The sequence below is a fragment of the Rhea americana genome, unplaced genomic scaffold (assembly GCF_003343005.1).
Source record: "Rhea americana isolate MKP2758 unplaced genomic scaffold, rheAme1 scaffold_27, whole genome shotgun sequence".
NCBI lineage: Eukaryota > Metazoa > Chordata > Aves > Rheiformes > Rheidae > Rhea > Rhea americana.
In genome coordinates, this window is record NW_028186390.1 from 6,196,238 (window position 1) to 6,211,525 (window position 15,288).

The following is a 15,288-nucleotide window of genomic DNA, read 5'->3' on the forward strand; positions in this document are numbered from 1 at the left end:
TGTATTAAACCCCACCAAAATATCCATGATATTGAGCATGGTAATGAGCAGGGGGACAGGTTTTTCCCGTATTTCCCCAACCAAAAATCAAGGTTTGCTGTGTAAGAAGTATAAACCCAGCTCCCAAGCATCAAAAATAACCACACACATACAGCTCCTGCCACCTCCCGTTTCTGACTTAGGTATTTCATAATGTCRAAAACTTGAGCCAGGTCTGGGATTCTGTTGCCACAGCAGCCAGCCAGAGAGATGCTCATTTTGCTGAAAAAACACCAAAGTGCAGGGACACAGAGGAGGGAAGTGGAGCTATTTCTATCCCTGTATGTGACGTGTGATACTTCCACTTACACAACAAATTTTAGCAGCATCAGGACACTTCTTAACAGTTAATATGTAAAGGACTTAACAAACCTCTGTAGAAAAGGAAATGTAAATTCAAAACTGCCATATTTTGTTAGTTTAATTACAGTAGCTATGAAACATAACTCAATTAAGCTTAAACAAGTAATTTACAGAACTTTCCTGCTGTTTTTAACAAGCTGTGTTGATTTTTCTATTCCTCCCTCCTTATCCCTTCGTGTACCCCTTGCTGATTTTTTATGATCTGTTCTAGAGCAACATAATATATCTTATTTTCCCTATCCAGAGCAAAGACCTGTTTCTCTAAGGAGTTCTGATCCCAACCCAAATCAATAGCAGAGGAGTAGGAAAAGGTTGATGCAATAAGCAACAACAAAAGATTTCTAGTAAAGAAAGATCAAAACAAAAAATTCCTGYGCTGATAAGTGCACATGTGAATTTCCCGTCGTGCTACAAAATGGCCCGGTAACGGTTGACTTCCTATATTTTCCACAGACTTTGCAGACTCGTCGGTTTGTTCCCTGCTGTATAAACAGAGCCCTTCGTGTTCGTTCCCTGATTTCTCCAGCTGCTTGGGGAAGAGATGTAAAAGCCGAGAAGCCAATGTCACCACCGCTGTAAACGGCGCGGCTCTTACCGGAGAGCACGCCCGCTAACCCCAGCGCTGAGCGTGGCCTCGGGATCTGCCGCAAAGTTCGGGACATGYCCCAGATCATGCAATTTTACTGTTTGCAAAGAAACCCATAGGGACTCGTAAAGTAAGACCAGTTCTGAACTGCTGTGGGGCCAAAGAGGAGTAAGTGCATCCACCCGTGGAGCAATGCCAGAYTTACCCTAAGAACAAAATTTGGCCCCAGAATTTGTTTATAAAGAATATGATCATCATATCTTAAGTTAAACATTGCATCTAGTCTTCTACGAATAGCCAAAGCCTTTTCTTATGCTCTAGCTGTTGAGCAGTGCCGTCTCATGCTGGAGAGAAGTTCAGATGTGTCTTTGCAACTGGAAATAACTTTTTGGTTTATTTTCTCGTGCCAGGAGGCAATCAATTTTTTTTTCCAGCTACTGACCCAAGGCGTACAGTTAGCTCCAAAGTGTAACAGTGTTTGTGTGTCAAACCTATCTTGCAAAGGAACAAAGGCTTTTAAAGGAAAACAAAAAGGAAATCAAAGTAATATACTGTACAGATTGCTGTAAAATTGAGCTGTAGTGTAAGAAGTTGTGCTTTAGAATTCACTATTGATGAACTCAAATGTGTATCATATTTATTTATTCTGGTAGGTAAAAGAAGGAAAAAAAAAAGAGTTTATATTCATTTCCGAAAAGCTGCAGCATGATGCTATGTACCAATTGTGCCAGTCCTGCTTTCTGTAAAATTATTGCCTGTTTTCATACTCCACTAATAAAAAAGAAAAAAAAAATGCAAGGACAGCTTATTTGACAAGTCCTTCCATAATAACAACTTGTGCTGGTCAGCAGGGACGTAACTGTAAGCAGAGAGAACAGGGTTGCTCCTGAGCTGAGTCCCAGGCAGCTGCGAGGAGTTTTCTAGTGCAGACAAACTCAGAAATGGAGTACGGGGCASGTAACGGAGCCCAGGTCCGGGTTCGCCCCCCGACTGGCCCTGCGGCACCTCCGCGTCCCCAGGCTGGTCCCATGCCGAGCACCCTTGCTGCAGAGTCGGGACAGCTGGRACCTCCTCACCAAAAGAGTCCTCTTCACGGGCTCAGAGTAATCAGCTTCTTGCTGTCGGGGGTCACTGCCACCAGCTGGGGCGGTGGTGGGTGAAATGTCCTTTTGGCTACGAGACGCTGACACAGTGGAAGGGGACCAACGTGATTTCATGTACACAGCTGGTGGCGCTTAAAGCAAATGGAAAAYTGCTTTCACTTGGGCAGCACCTTTTAGGCAAGCAAAAGCAGTCTGGTCTGTTGTGATCTTCCAACATGAGCCGGGAGAAAAATTCATACCTGATGGGACAGCAGCAGGATGACCAGACAGCTTATCTTTACCGACAGCAGTGCAGGATAAATTTACCATTTCATGGGCTTTCCTGCAATTTTGGGGATGTTTCTATTCTTTGGAGGAAGACCCGTCCCTTTTCTGGCTCAAAGTGGACCGGGGTGGGACATGCTCAGAAAGACTCAGGGTTAGTTTGAAAATCACCTAGATGGTGAAACAAAAGATAGGCAACACTTGTGAATGATGTCAAGGGCTTTTGCATCTTGTCAATGGGCATAATCTGATTTCTGATGAAGCTGATGAAAAGCTTTTTTTTTTCCTGAAATTATTGAGATTTTCCTGAACTAATCTAATAGTTGTTCTCTTGGGGGAAATTTTTTTTTTTTTTTTTTTTTTTTTTTTTTTTTTTTTTTTTGGTTTCAGAATCTTCCCTCTACCAGCACCAAACTTGCCATTATGGCTTTATGGTTTCTTCTTCCAACTGTAGAAATATCCTAGGAGAAAAAAAAAGTAATTGAAACATCGGGAAAGAAAAGCAAGTGCATTTGTAATAATGATTTATATCTTTTATGGCATCCTCATCAATAAACCACAAAGAATTTTATAGAGGCGTGCCATTTACCTTCGTTCTACAGTTTGAGTATCTGACATATGGAGGAAGAAAAGTGACTTTTTCTTAAACCAGGCAAAGAGCCAGAAACAGTAAGAATATAGACAGGGATTGGATTCCTGCTCAGAATATTTTTAGTCCTAATTTTTTTGACCCAGTTTCATCAATGCTGTCAAGGACCGTTTGATCACGTGCACCCRAAAGTTCAGTCACCCACAAGTGTCAGATTGTGACTATGACTGTTTGTTTCCATAACCATGGAAGAGACCATGGAAGGTCATTTCMTTCCTCACTGTATTTACAGATTTATTTTGAATACTAAAAATCTTGTGGGCAAAGAAAGCCCATGACCCTCCAGACCACCAAGTAGCTCCCTCCCTACAGGCAATCCACCAGGCTGAAATGCCAGTGCCTTTGGGACACAGCCATAGCCCCAGTGCGATGTCAAGAGAGTTGGAAATAAGCATCGGGACAGTGGGTTGAGGTCTGTCTGTGTGCAGAAATTCCCACAGGGCCCCAWTGGTGGCAGGAACAGATCTGCTCAGAGCTGGATGTGGGGTCTCGGGGAGGACAGGCTCCATGCTCACCAACGTGGCCCGCAGAGACAGGGCACGTTGCACAAAGCACGCTCGCTGCTGGAACTTGCCCTGGAGCCAGCGTCTCCTCCATGATCAGGCCACAGCTTTCAGAGAAACGGTCAATTCCTGCCTCTCAAACGGRTAAGTTATGACCAATTCCTTTCCTGCAGTTACGTGCAATTAAGAACAGGATCTGATCTTACCTACCAAGCAAGGTCAATGAGATAAAATCAGCCACCCACCAAAACTGGAATCYAAACTTCCAGGAAGCTAAAGGTGATGATTTGGCCATAAAAGTCATAGCCTAAAGTTATCTGGAGGTTCGTTCCAGAAAAATACAATGTCAGAGGAAAAATAAGATTTGAAAGAGCTCCAGAGCTCAGTATTAACTGCATATGTGGCATTTTGATCCATTTCCATAAAGCATAACATAATATTTGCTAAAGGAGGGGGAGGAGGAAGGGGAAATAAAGACCACAGTTAATATTCTCCTTTGGATCCCCCATTTGCTGATTACTCTGCAAGCTGTGTAATTGGGTGTCTCTGGCAATATGATGAAATGTGCCACAAACATCAAAAAACGGTGCTGTATTAAATCTGCTTTTCATAATCTCTTCTCATTTCCCAGACCTGAGACATTTTATTCAATTTTTCCTGACTAAGTTGATATGTAAAGCCATATAAACATATCAATGCAAATAAATACATATACATTTTTCAAATGCTCATCAAAATGCACTCATTACAAAGATTTGCATCAAAGGTCTTTCACACTGTTGTTACCCACAGTAACTCATTTTTTTAACRTTGCATTATTTTTAAGAATAGTTTAAGGAGCTACAGGCTACTTTTTTTGTAGCTCATTAACAACTCCACATCTATCTATCATGTTTCAACTTTATCTTACCTGATTAGAAAATCATTTCCCTATTTGCATGAAGGGCAAAAATCTATGTAAAGTCACCGTAATGTTATTCAATCCTAGGAAAAGCAGCAAAGATCCTATTACACACTGAGGCTGCCTGTTTCCAGTAGCTGCACGTCCACAAGAGACCAGGCTGGTCTTTTATTTTAACCTGCTGCAAGACACACATCAGAAAAACCTACCCTGCTTTTGACATAGTAAATAAAAAATGCCCAGGTGACTTAAATACCTGCAACTTTTGTCCATATATCACTTAAGGCCTTTGCATATGTGTTACCCAACGTCTTCAGGCCCATTCTTCGATGACAGTGACTTTATGTTCGGCTGCGGGAAATTGCTCAGCTCCGCTCCTCCGGATGCTCCCATCGACAGGCACAGCCAGACCTCTACCCCGGCAAGCGTGGCTCRGCCGGGCAGACCCAGCCTCTGAGCTTTCCTGCTGGAGATGATCCTTCGCCTGTGGCAGCTAACAGAGGGAAACGCTTTCATTCCTGTACTGGTAGGGCAGTGTCAAAGCGAAGAGGTGCTAGGATTACATCTAACCAATGGATTTATCAGATTAGACCTAGAGCCTCAAAGATGTTTAGCTGTCTAACTTCTGCAGAAAGCAATGGAAGCTAGTCAGTGGAACAGTTTTCACTGAGTCCTGATTCACGAAAGCCTGGTCCAGGAGGTTCAGCCAGAGCCTGTGATTAGTTGCAGTCTCATGTAACCGATTTTGCAGGGGCGGGAGCAGAGTGTCTGTACCGTGGGTTTGCAGCCTGAATAGTGCTTTCCCTTCGCAAGCCCCACATTACCTCCAAGACGGAATCAGGCACCGCTGAGACATGCAGAGTCTGTTCATTAGTTTTGCTTTTCCTGGAAGCAGCCAGACTGGGGTCATGCTTGCMGATGCTCAAGCTCCTCTGCTCTTCAGCAGCACTGATTCTTCAGGGTTTCACACATTACCTTCCTGACAAACCCTGAGCAGCAAATGCAGGAACCTAAAGTCAAGTCAATTCACTAGCAGACCGAGACAGAAAACATATCCAGTCCACCAGCAAGGCACAGATTTCCTTCAGTTTGAATTTCTTTCAAACACATTCTCTCTGCATTAGTAAAGCAAACTATGACAGGGTTGGATTGCACTGTATCCACAAGAAAGCACATGGGAGAGCTGATAAACAGGGATGCCTAGGTTATTTCAATAAACATAGCTAAAGATCCGATAAAAGATGATGTTACTTGGATTTTTTTTATCTCCTAAGAGATTGAACTTCCTYCTTATGGTTTTCATGGGAATCATAATGGGAAAACAAATCACAGATGACCGCATATGACAGGGAAAACTGGGTAGGTTTATAAAAGTCAAGATACAACCTTGTAAACTGGCATGAAGTACACCGCATTGGTGCTGCCTACGCAGCAGAGCTTTCCACTCCATCTCATTGCTACCGGTTCACTCACAGCATGCAAAGTCCTAAAACCCTGAGGTTGTTCTTCATCCACTGAGAAGAACCAGGGCAATGAGTGAGCAAGCCCAAGGTCCCCTCGTGCCTCCATGGCAGGTATGAGAGGGACAAAATCTGGTGTCTCTCCAGCTATTTTTCTAGCACAAGAACAGGGGACATCAGATAAAGCCAGCAGGCATCGTCTTCAGAACYGCCTGAAGGAGATCCCTTTTCACAAAGTACATCATTAACCTGTGAACGCCTTTCTGCAGGATGCCAGGAGGCCAAAAGTCTACATGATATTGGACAAGTGGATGGGAAAGAGAGTTGTCTGGAGCTAGTCCATACAAAAAGTGCTACTTCCAGCTCAGGGAGCCCTGCAAATTGCCAGAGGCTGGAGTGAATATTTTGGGGAGGTTGCATGCGGTCATCCCACACCTGGCTTGGCTCTGCAGCATTGAGCAACAGGCCCTCAGCAGAGCTGGTTCCTACTATCCTGCTCTGTCTAGGAGTTAAATTCCCTGGGTATTTCCACTCTGCCTTCTTCCAGCCTTGTCCAGGAAATGGGTGGACATTTGGGGCTGAAGTGCCACTCTCCATTACAACCTCCAAGGGCTTTCGCATGGCAGAATTAAGARCAGCCCTGGCCTGCCTGATCAATTTGCACAATGCTATGCCTCAGATGATGTGAACAGAAAAAAAAATAGAGAATAACATGTCTGAAATTAGTCAGTGAAAGAGGTGGGAGGCCCCTGGGGTTATTCCACCATCAGTAAGTCCTGATGAAATACCTGCTCTTCCCAGACTGACTTTGGAGCTATCATTTTTGCACAGCAAGTATTACTTCTTGCCACTCCCTTACCCCAATGACAGCTGCAAGCACAATTTGATTGCAAGTGCAATATTTATGCTAATTTCCCCATTATTTCCTTTTTATGAAGTCAATTAACAGGCCACAAGGGCCATAAGGTCTGTGTGAGCTGAGCAAAGTAGCCCATCTAGCAGTTTGCAGCCCATGGCCTGGGCAGGCATCAGGGCAAGAGACCRTTTCTCCAGGGAATCTCTGAAAAGGAACAGAGAAAAACAAAGTGGTTCTGAAGGTGGCTTAAAATCTTCCTGAGGATGACTCTACAGTTGCCCTGGGAAATGAGTATAAAAAATAAAATCCATTGTGTTACCCTGTAAAAATCATTGCTGACAGTTTTTGTCATGTACAGAGTTGTTCTATAGTTAAAAAAAATGAACTTTTCTATAATGAGATAAATGGCTTGTGATTGGTGGAGATGGCTGAGTTCCTTTCAGGTTGTGATTGTTCGAGGCAAAAAAACCTATCCAATTGTTTTGTTTCAGCTTCAGTTTTGCTTTTTGCCACCAAATATATATATACATATATATATATATATATATAATCTGATACCTCCCATGGCTCAGGCTTCTCCCTTCTCCAAATAAAACCCAGAAGTCTTAACTATCTAGTGAAAATGTCTGGTGCTTGCCCCATGGAGACCACCAAAGATGAAACTCTTCCCCTAAGAAAGATTACCTGCTGTAGACAGACCTGCATGTGGAATTAAGGATATATTTATTGCAGTGTCAAGAGAAGCATTACAGCTTCCTAAATATCAGCCCTGCTCTGGCCCTCTCCCCCCAGCTAAGCCATCTAACATGTTTGCCTAACCCCTCCATAACAGGCACCTTAAGGGGAAAAAAAAAAAAAAAAGGCCTTCTGATCCACTCTGAAACATGAGATATCTCTGAACCCTCAATAACATCTTAATTTCCTCTCTCTGCTCTCCGTGCTGGAGACGATTACTCAGGCAGGAATGTTTCTGAAGTAAGACAAAAAAAAATTACATTAGTGGGGAACAATGGAGGGGAGACCTGATGGAGCAGAAGAAGTGAATTAGTTTTGCCTTCGGAGACACCCACAGAGAAGGGAAAGGTTCAAAGTAATTCTTCTTTCCACAGAGCTCCTCTAACTGGCTTAAACAAAGAGAGACGAGGGATGAGCTTTTGAGTTCAGCCGTATTTCTCCAATTTTGTTTGTTTGCCTTGCTTCCACCTGCATTTCTGGGTCTCTCCACCTCCCAGGGCGTTTGCATTTTCGACTGCCAGCACAGGACTGTGTTATCTTGGAGGTATGGGATTTTTGCTAAAGCAGAGGCAGGAATGTGTGACTTAGGACCTGGCTGGAGGAGCTTCACTTCTGGTCATGTTCCTGCAGCTTTCAGCAAGGAATACGAAGCACAGGGGAGAAAAGCATCAATCGAGATGTAGCTGTTGCATTTTCAGAACTGAAATTTAAGGTCAAACTAACCTGAGTTGATTGCAGAGGTGATTTCAGGTCCATAGCCTTTTCAGCATAGGTTTGCACATGCTGACAGCAACTACAATTCATCAGATGCTCTCAGATACCCCCAGGTCTGTTGCTGTCCCTTGAAAATGGCTAAACATGAGTTTTGGGCAGCTCCAGGCCCTGCTGTCGGTCAAGCYGGTGACTGAGACAGCTTCAGTGTTGCTCTGAGAAAGATGCAGCCTCCAAATCCCTCCAGCCCCGGGTGCACTTGTGGCGGGACAGGTGGTCCACAAGGGCCAAGTGCTTCCTGCTCGCCACCTTTCATTGCACAGATTCGCTCTGCCACATTGCACAGTCAGACCTAAATATCCACCTCCAGTCTCTCCCCCGTCACCAGCGCTGCCCCTGCCTGCCGGGTTGCTCCAGGATCCATCTCCACGGGCAGTGAGGACACCTCCTGCACAGCTCTCTGGGGACGTAAGCCTGGAGAGGAGGTTCAGCCACAGCAAGTGGCTCTGGTCCCAATGTTTCCCCACTCTCCCTACGCATCTGTGGCAGGGGGGACACCACAGCCCTCTCACCACGGGCTTTATGCAAAGACGAGCGGGCAAGGCTTCCCCTGCGTCCACACAGCACACAGGGAACRGGAAAGGAGGGCTGAAATGAGAGATTTTTTGCATGGGGAACACAGACGGGCTGAACTCCCAAATATTTAGAGTCTCATCAAAATACTTCTTAGGTCTGAACAGACCGACATGAGTTCGCCCCTCTCTCAAAAATTTTAGTTCATATTTAGTTGAAAATCCCAAACATTTCGTTTGGCCATTAAGCAGAATCCTACCAGTGGACCAGATCTGGCTTTCCATTTTCCAGCACTATCTGAACAAGTTACCTCGCTCCTGCCAAAAAAATATTCGCCTGGTTCACTCGCCTTTACTTTAAGAAAATATTTAAGTTTGCCTCTAAAAGTGCTTTGCTGAATCAGGATGTCTGTTCAGCAACTCCACTGGCATTTAAAACCTTGCTTTTTGGCACGTCTCGTGGGGGACCAGGGGCTCCTATCTGGTGAACTTTCAGACTGTCAGGCTGAACAAAAGCGAGTGCAGCTTTCTTTTATAAGGATGAAGTGGAACACACACCAGCCAGGATGTCTTGTACATTGAAAAATTCCTGTGCTGTCACGCTTAACTAATAAATCGTTGAGCTATGTAAACAGGGCCAGGGATGCTATTTATTTATTTATTTATTTATTTAAAAGGAAAAGAGACTTGTCCACAGGTTTCTTGCCAAACGTGTGTCAAGCAGTGGTGGAAGAAAAAATCAGCAACAAAGGAGTTTAAAGACAAAATATTAAGAACCCCAAATTGGGTGAAAATTGCTTTCTGACAGATATCACCYATTGCAAACGAGACAGAAATACAAGTAATCTTATAAAATGAAAGCCAAGGACAGACTTGTACCTGCCTTAGATGAATAAGTATCCCATTATCTTGAAGAATGAGGGCCTGGGGCTGTGATTATGCCACTATTGTATTCTAAACAGCATGGTTTGTCAAATGGAATAAATCCCAGCAAAGTCAAATAAAAAAGGGAGCCAATTTGAAGCCCAGCAGACAATTTATTATTTTGTTTAATGTCTCCCTCTCGATGTTACTGATTATTGGCAAATAGCGCCGTGTTTAAGCATGTGTTTAGAGGCGCCTGTCCTGCTCGCTGGCTCCCAGCTGTCACCCCGAGCTGCTCGCGGCTGCAGGAGCCACCACCGTGCTYGGTGGCCTTGGCCGGGAGGGAAAGCCATGGTTACAGACAGACTCACATGGAAAAAAAATGGTATTTGGGTCTCTCTCTGCTTGGAKGAGTCTTGACATGACTGAGTATTTGGTGTAACAAACAGCACTTTGCAACATGTTGGTAATACCAAACCAACCAGRGACTAATGACAGAGAATTTCTTCAYCAATTTATGAGGTAGAAGCAAATTTCTCACTGCTCTGGTTATACTCTGTGGATCTGAGGTGACAACCCATCTCCCAGTGATTCTTGAAAAGATTTCTCCCTTTCCAAAGGTACCCTGCCTTGTTTAATGATGCCTGAATCTTGGTTAAGAAAAGAAAGAAGCAAAATGCATAGTATTCATAYAGCTCCTTACCTGTTTGAGTCACAGCATGAGACTGTACGTGAAGCTACACAAGATGGATGTATTGCTCGGACACTGGGATTTGGAGTACTAAGGAGCCAAATCTATTCCTGCTTTGGATTCAGCTGGTTTTGCTTCGGATTCAGCAGTGTTGCTCTCCTGGAAAAACCCTTGGAGGGCTGCCCCAAACACATCCCAGCYACGTTTGGCAGTGGGTGTTCACAACCACATCCAAATGCAAAACAGACGGAAGGRGCAGGCTTGCTTCCAGGAAACTGGGTTCAGCCCCATGCTCTGACCCAGACCAAGTTCCTGACCCCGGGTATGTCTGTGGGAAGCAATTTGGTGGAAAGGAGCATTAACGTGGTTCCCGTACGCTGGCTCAGCTGGTCAGCATTACCACTCTGGGGCTTTGGAGGTGCTCTGAGTTGCCCAGCTGTGAGAGTAGGCTCATCACATATTCTTTATCTACATAATCTATTTCTCGTGTTTTTCTTTGTATAAACCCTTGAGTCACACAAAATCTGTGCCCCAGGGAGGAGCTGGAGGCAGGAAGGACTATGCAAGTAATACAAGGGGATGTTAACCTCAGAGCATCTTTTCCTCAAATGGCCCTCGTACCAGCAGTCCCTCAACTTGCTTCCTCCCCTGCCCCTGCCCCTGCTCCCATAGCCTCCCCTTCTGCTCCAACAACTCCAGCTCCTTGGGCTCCTCTTGATTTTTCATATTCCAGTACCTTAAATGAGGATTGTCAGAAGTGGTTGCAAGTGTGAAAATCCAACCATTTGTCAGCTCCTTGAGGCAGGAACTCCTACAACTTGCCAGCAGATTGTGCTCACACACCAGGGCTGATCTTAGCAGGGACTGATGTGACAAAGTCTAGGAGTAATGGTAAAGAATGATGGATTTAAAGACTCAAAATAAAAGCAGAAACATTTTATTTAGGCAAAGCTCTGACTGAAATCAATAAGAACTATGGAATGTAGCCTCCCAGTTCAACTTGAAAGCATTATTTGTTAAGGGCTATGAAAAACAGAAGAATTTTGAAAGTCTAATTTATTTTGTTGCTGTTTAATTTTCCTTAACCTCATCGCTTTGGACATGGTAATGTCATTCATTCCCTCTTTCACTTAAGTTTCATAATATTGTCAATCATGAGCATCAAGAAAGTTACTCTTGAGTCTCTAAAATAAGTATTTAGTATTCAGTTGTCAAACCTCTGTAACCTACAACGGAAAAACTTACTTAAAAGCCAAGATGCTCTCATTTCCACAGGACTTCAGGAGTTATGTTTTAACTCCTTTGATTTTCATTCTCACTCCCAAAATACTGCAAATTCTGGAGAAATAGTTCCTCTTGCTGGATTTCTGAGGCTTCTTCTGAACACTTTTTAGTCAACCGGTCTCGACCAAGTTTTCCTGGCRTTTTAAAACAGGGAAGCTTTGCAGAAAGATGCAATACTCTGTCAGACCAGCAGGAATAACTACATGTATTCATCAYCCGTAAAGCTAATTTGCTCCTTTTCCCAGCTATTTTGGTCATTCCAGTAATAATATTACCTGCAAAATATCATTTTCCAGCACAAACCAGAAATGTCAGCAAGATTTCAATTTGCTTTGTGCAGAACAAGTCAAAAATATTCCACATCCTCCTAATCTGTATACATTAGTCGAACAGTCAAATGATACCCAGATTCCTGTAAATGAATATGGGTATTTTATCAGAATCACTTCTTCTCTACCAAGTTTCTGCTGAAATATCTTTTTTCCAGTCTCTGAAAACTTTTTGAATGTGCTCTGGTCAGTTGTTCATATGCTTACATGTTACTGAGAACCACTTGTGAGCCCACCTGTTGCCTTAGATGGTTGGGAAACAGTGATTACGACAAATTCTTCCTTGTTATGAGGTCCTAACCTGTAACAAGGATATGAGAAACTTACAGATGGAAACATTAAAAATCTGTATGTCCTTAGCTTTCTGAAATGAGCGCACAAATATTTCCCAGGGGAATTTAATCCCATTTGCATCTATAGCCCAAGCAGTCTCAATGAGCTTTGTATTTTTGTTATATGAAAGTGGTTTCAAAAATTATCAAAATTTCTTCTCTTTCAGAAATATCTTCTCCTCTGTTGGTTTCAAAATACATTTTTTTTCATATTTCCAAAGTTTTCTACTTTTCTTGAACTTCTGTTTTCTMAAATCTGGAAACAATCTCCAAATATTTCCAAATAAATTCCCACTAGAATGCCAATTTCATCTAACAAAAAAAGAAAATAAAAAACTAAAATGCCCAATGAAAGCCATGAAATCGCATGCAAAAAAAARRARRAAAAAAAAAAMCAYGAAGCTGAGCTCAGGACTTTCAGAAGAAAATATTCTSCCACTAATATAGAGGTTTGCACCTTAAAATCCTCCAGCCATTTCAACATTAACTATCCATGCCTTTTTTTTTTTTTTCCCCCAAGCAGTCAGGCTGCTTGCCCACAACATTGAACAACCAACAATCCCCTGATCCCCTCTCCCAGCTTCTGCGCCATGCCGAGAAGTTTCCAAGAGCCCATCTCCCCATTCAGGGCGATGATTATGCTTTCACCATTACGCTGAAAGCCTTATGCAAAGGGGAGGGAAAGAGGGGAAAAGAATCCAAAGGAATTCTGGCACCCCAGCCCGATAAGAAACTTTAGCCCTATTCAGCGGCTGACAACCGCTTGTAGAATATGATCTTAATCCTGTTTCTAACATTCTTTTGCCATTCGGCCTCCCTATTCCAGGCTGTATTCTTCTAACTGTCGCTTTAGCAAATCCCCCAAATAGAATTACTGGAGGAGATAAACATCAAAGGGAATTCAAGAAATCTACAGTAGGTTCACACAGTAGGGGAAAGAGGGGCAGGTGGGGGCTGGTGGAAAGGGCCATCTCTTCCCTTGCCTTGAGTCCGTTTCTGGTTGCATTCCTAAGGACCGGCTTGCTACCCCTCTGCACAGCAGCCCCAGAAACCTGCTCAGCAGCGTCCTATTTTTAGCATTTATTWTTATTCTGTTTGAGGCCCTTTTCCCTTAGGAGGAAGAGATCTTTATGGTGGAAAGCACCGTGCATAGTTATCATGTGTAAAAGCAACTCTTTCCTTAGAGAGGTGCATCACCTACACACAGAAGAGGAGGTGGGAGAAGGAGAAAACATGTTCCTAGTATGAAGCAGAAATCAGAAAAGGACTTGCCTAGCAGCACACAAGAAGTCTGTGGTAGAACTGAAACGAGTGAATGTAATTGGGGATCTCTCGGTAATTCCCAATAGAAGCAGAAACCTCCAATGCAGAGACACRCAAAGTCATGTTGTCTGCCCTGAAGAGCTTCTCAACACGGCTTAACACTTCTTAAGTGGAAGGAGCCCCTATCTGAGCCTGTAAGAAGCATTCATATTTATTACACAGTCCCCTCAACCAGACTCTTCTGGTCTGCAATTACAGCAATGACAACTCTGTGTGCTACCCCTCCTGGGCCAAGGAAATCATGAGATTCTGARGACAAACCAAGTCTTTCCATCCTGCCTCAGTTCAGTCGTATAGAAACAAGGGACCTGCTTTCTGCTCAGCACAGTTGGTGAYGAGGGATGGACTCCTGCAGAACAGCAGTCAGCCCAACCTCAGATGCTGTATGGCATGGCAAAGGGGAAGTATGGACCAGAAGTCATCCAAAGGCYCCTTCCAACCCAAGTTATTAGTCCAAATACTGTACTTCAAAAGGAACTGCCTTACTGACAAGGCACACGCAGTTTGGGTCATCAGAGGGAGTACAGATAATTCAGAGAGATTAACCTCAGCACCACAAGAGTGCCACCCTTATTAACTTTCCTGAGATCACTCTCTTTCACTCTGGATTCAATTCATAGCATCATTCACACTAGCTCCATCAGCCTGTTCTTCCCAGCCCTTTTCAGCAGTTGCAGCCTACRACTGCTTGAGGGAAGGTACAGAGACGATGGAGCCAAATCTTTCTTGTACAAGCAGATGATGTGACAACGGACAAATGCCACGACTTGCAGCTTGGGAAACTGAGACTGAACATTAGGAAAAATTTCCCTACTGTGAGAGTGGTGCAGTCGTGGGACAGGACACCAGAGAACACATTCCTTGGAGGATTTCAGGACTTGGCTAGACACAGCCATGGCCAGCTTCATCCAGCATTGTAACAGCCATCGCTCAGCTCAGGCAGCAGGTTGGGCTGGAGAGCCCAGAGATGCYCCAGCACCACCCCAGGATGCTCTTCAGTTACTCATGCACTGACAGTCCAATAGGCAGTTTTATTCTGGAAAAAATTGTAAGAAGAGCACTGTGAGACTCTGCATGGCAGCTTCTAGGGGATAAAAATCTGATCATATCTAAAAGAACACAGAGACCTAAAAATAGAGCTTCCACCACCCACAGTAAAGGATTAGCTTTCAGTTAAGAAACATGGGGAGACTTCAATCCTCATCAAGTCAAAGATCCTTCTCTTACTGTTGTCATCACTGCTAACTCACTACACATGGTTCAGTGAAAAGGCCTCAGAATGTGGATTATGGTTTTTCTGTTTGTCAAAGGGGGATGAAAATCGTTCTACATTGACTGATGGTCTAGACTGACATTTCATCAGATTTACATCAGACCTTGAGTCAGCCTGGATTGCAGTGCATTATTACCCGTTATCAATGTGTGAGCCATGGTAAAATCTTTCCAGCTCCTCTTTATTGCAATTGTCAAAACTTGTTTTAATCAATGAAGTAACCCTCTAAATATAGAACACAGATGAAGAGGGCCACCTTACACCAGTTATTTTGCTTCCTTTTAACATATTTTGTGGTTTTGGCATCTCACCTCTCCAGAGAAAGCTGTGCGGAGACATTCCACATTTTCAGCACATTTCTAGGAGGAAAAAAATAGTCGCAAAGCAGTGTACCATTTTTCAGCCTACTACTTCCGTGACAGATTTTCAGCATAACTGCTTGACTTAAGA

The 15,288-nt window shown here is 43.6% G+C and overlaps 1 long non-coding RNA gene across 1 annotated transcript; it reads right to left on the reverse strand.

Moving 5' to 3' along the window:
* Positions 1-448: 448 nt before the first annotated feature.
* Positions 449-12,395, reverse strand: LOC146594154 (uncharacterized). Its single transcript, XR_014896252.1, has 4 exons — positions 11,543-12,395; positions 11,034-11,176; positions 10,310-10,625; positions 449-2,816 (listed from the first exon to the last, which is right to left on the reverse strand). It is a non-coding gene; the product is annotated as an uncharacterized LOC146594154 (long non-coding RNA).
* Between the last annotated feature and the right edge of the window lie 2,893 nt (positions 12,396-15,288).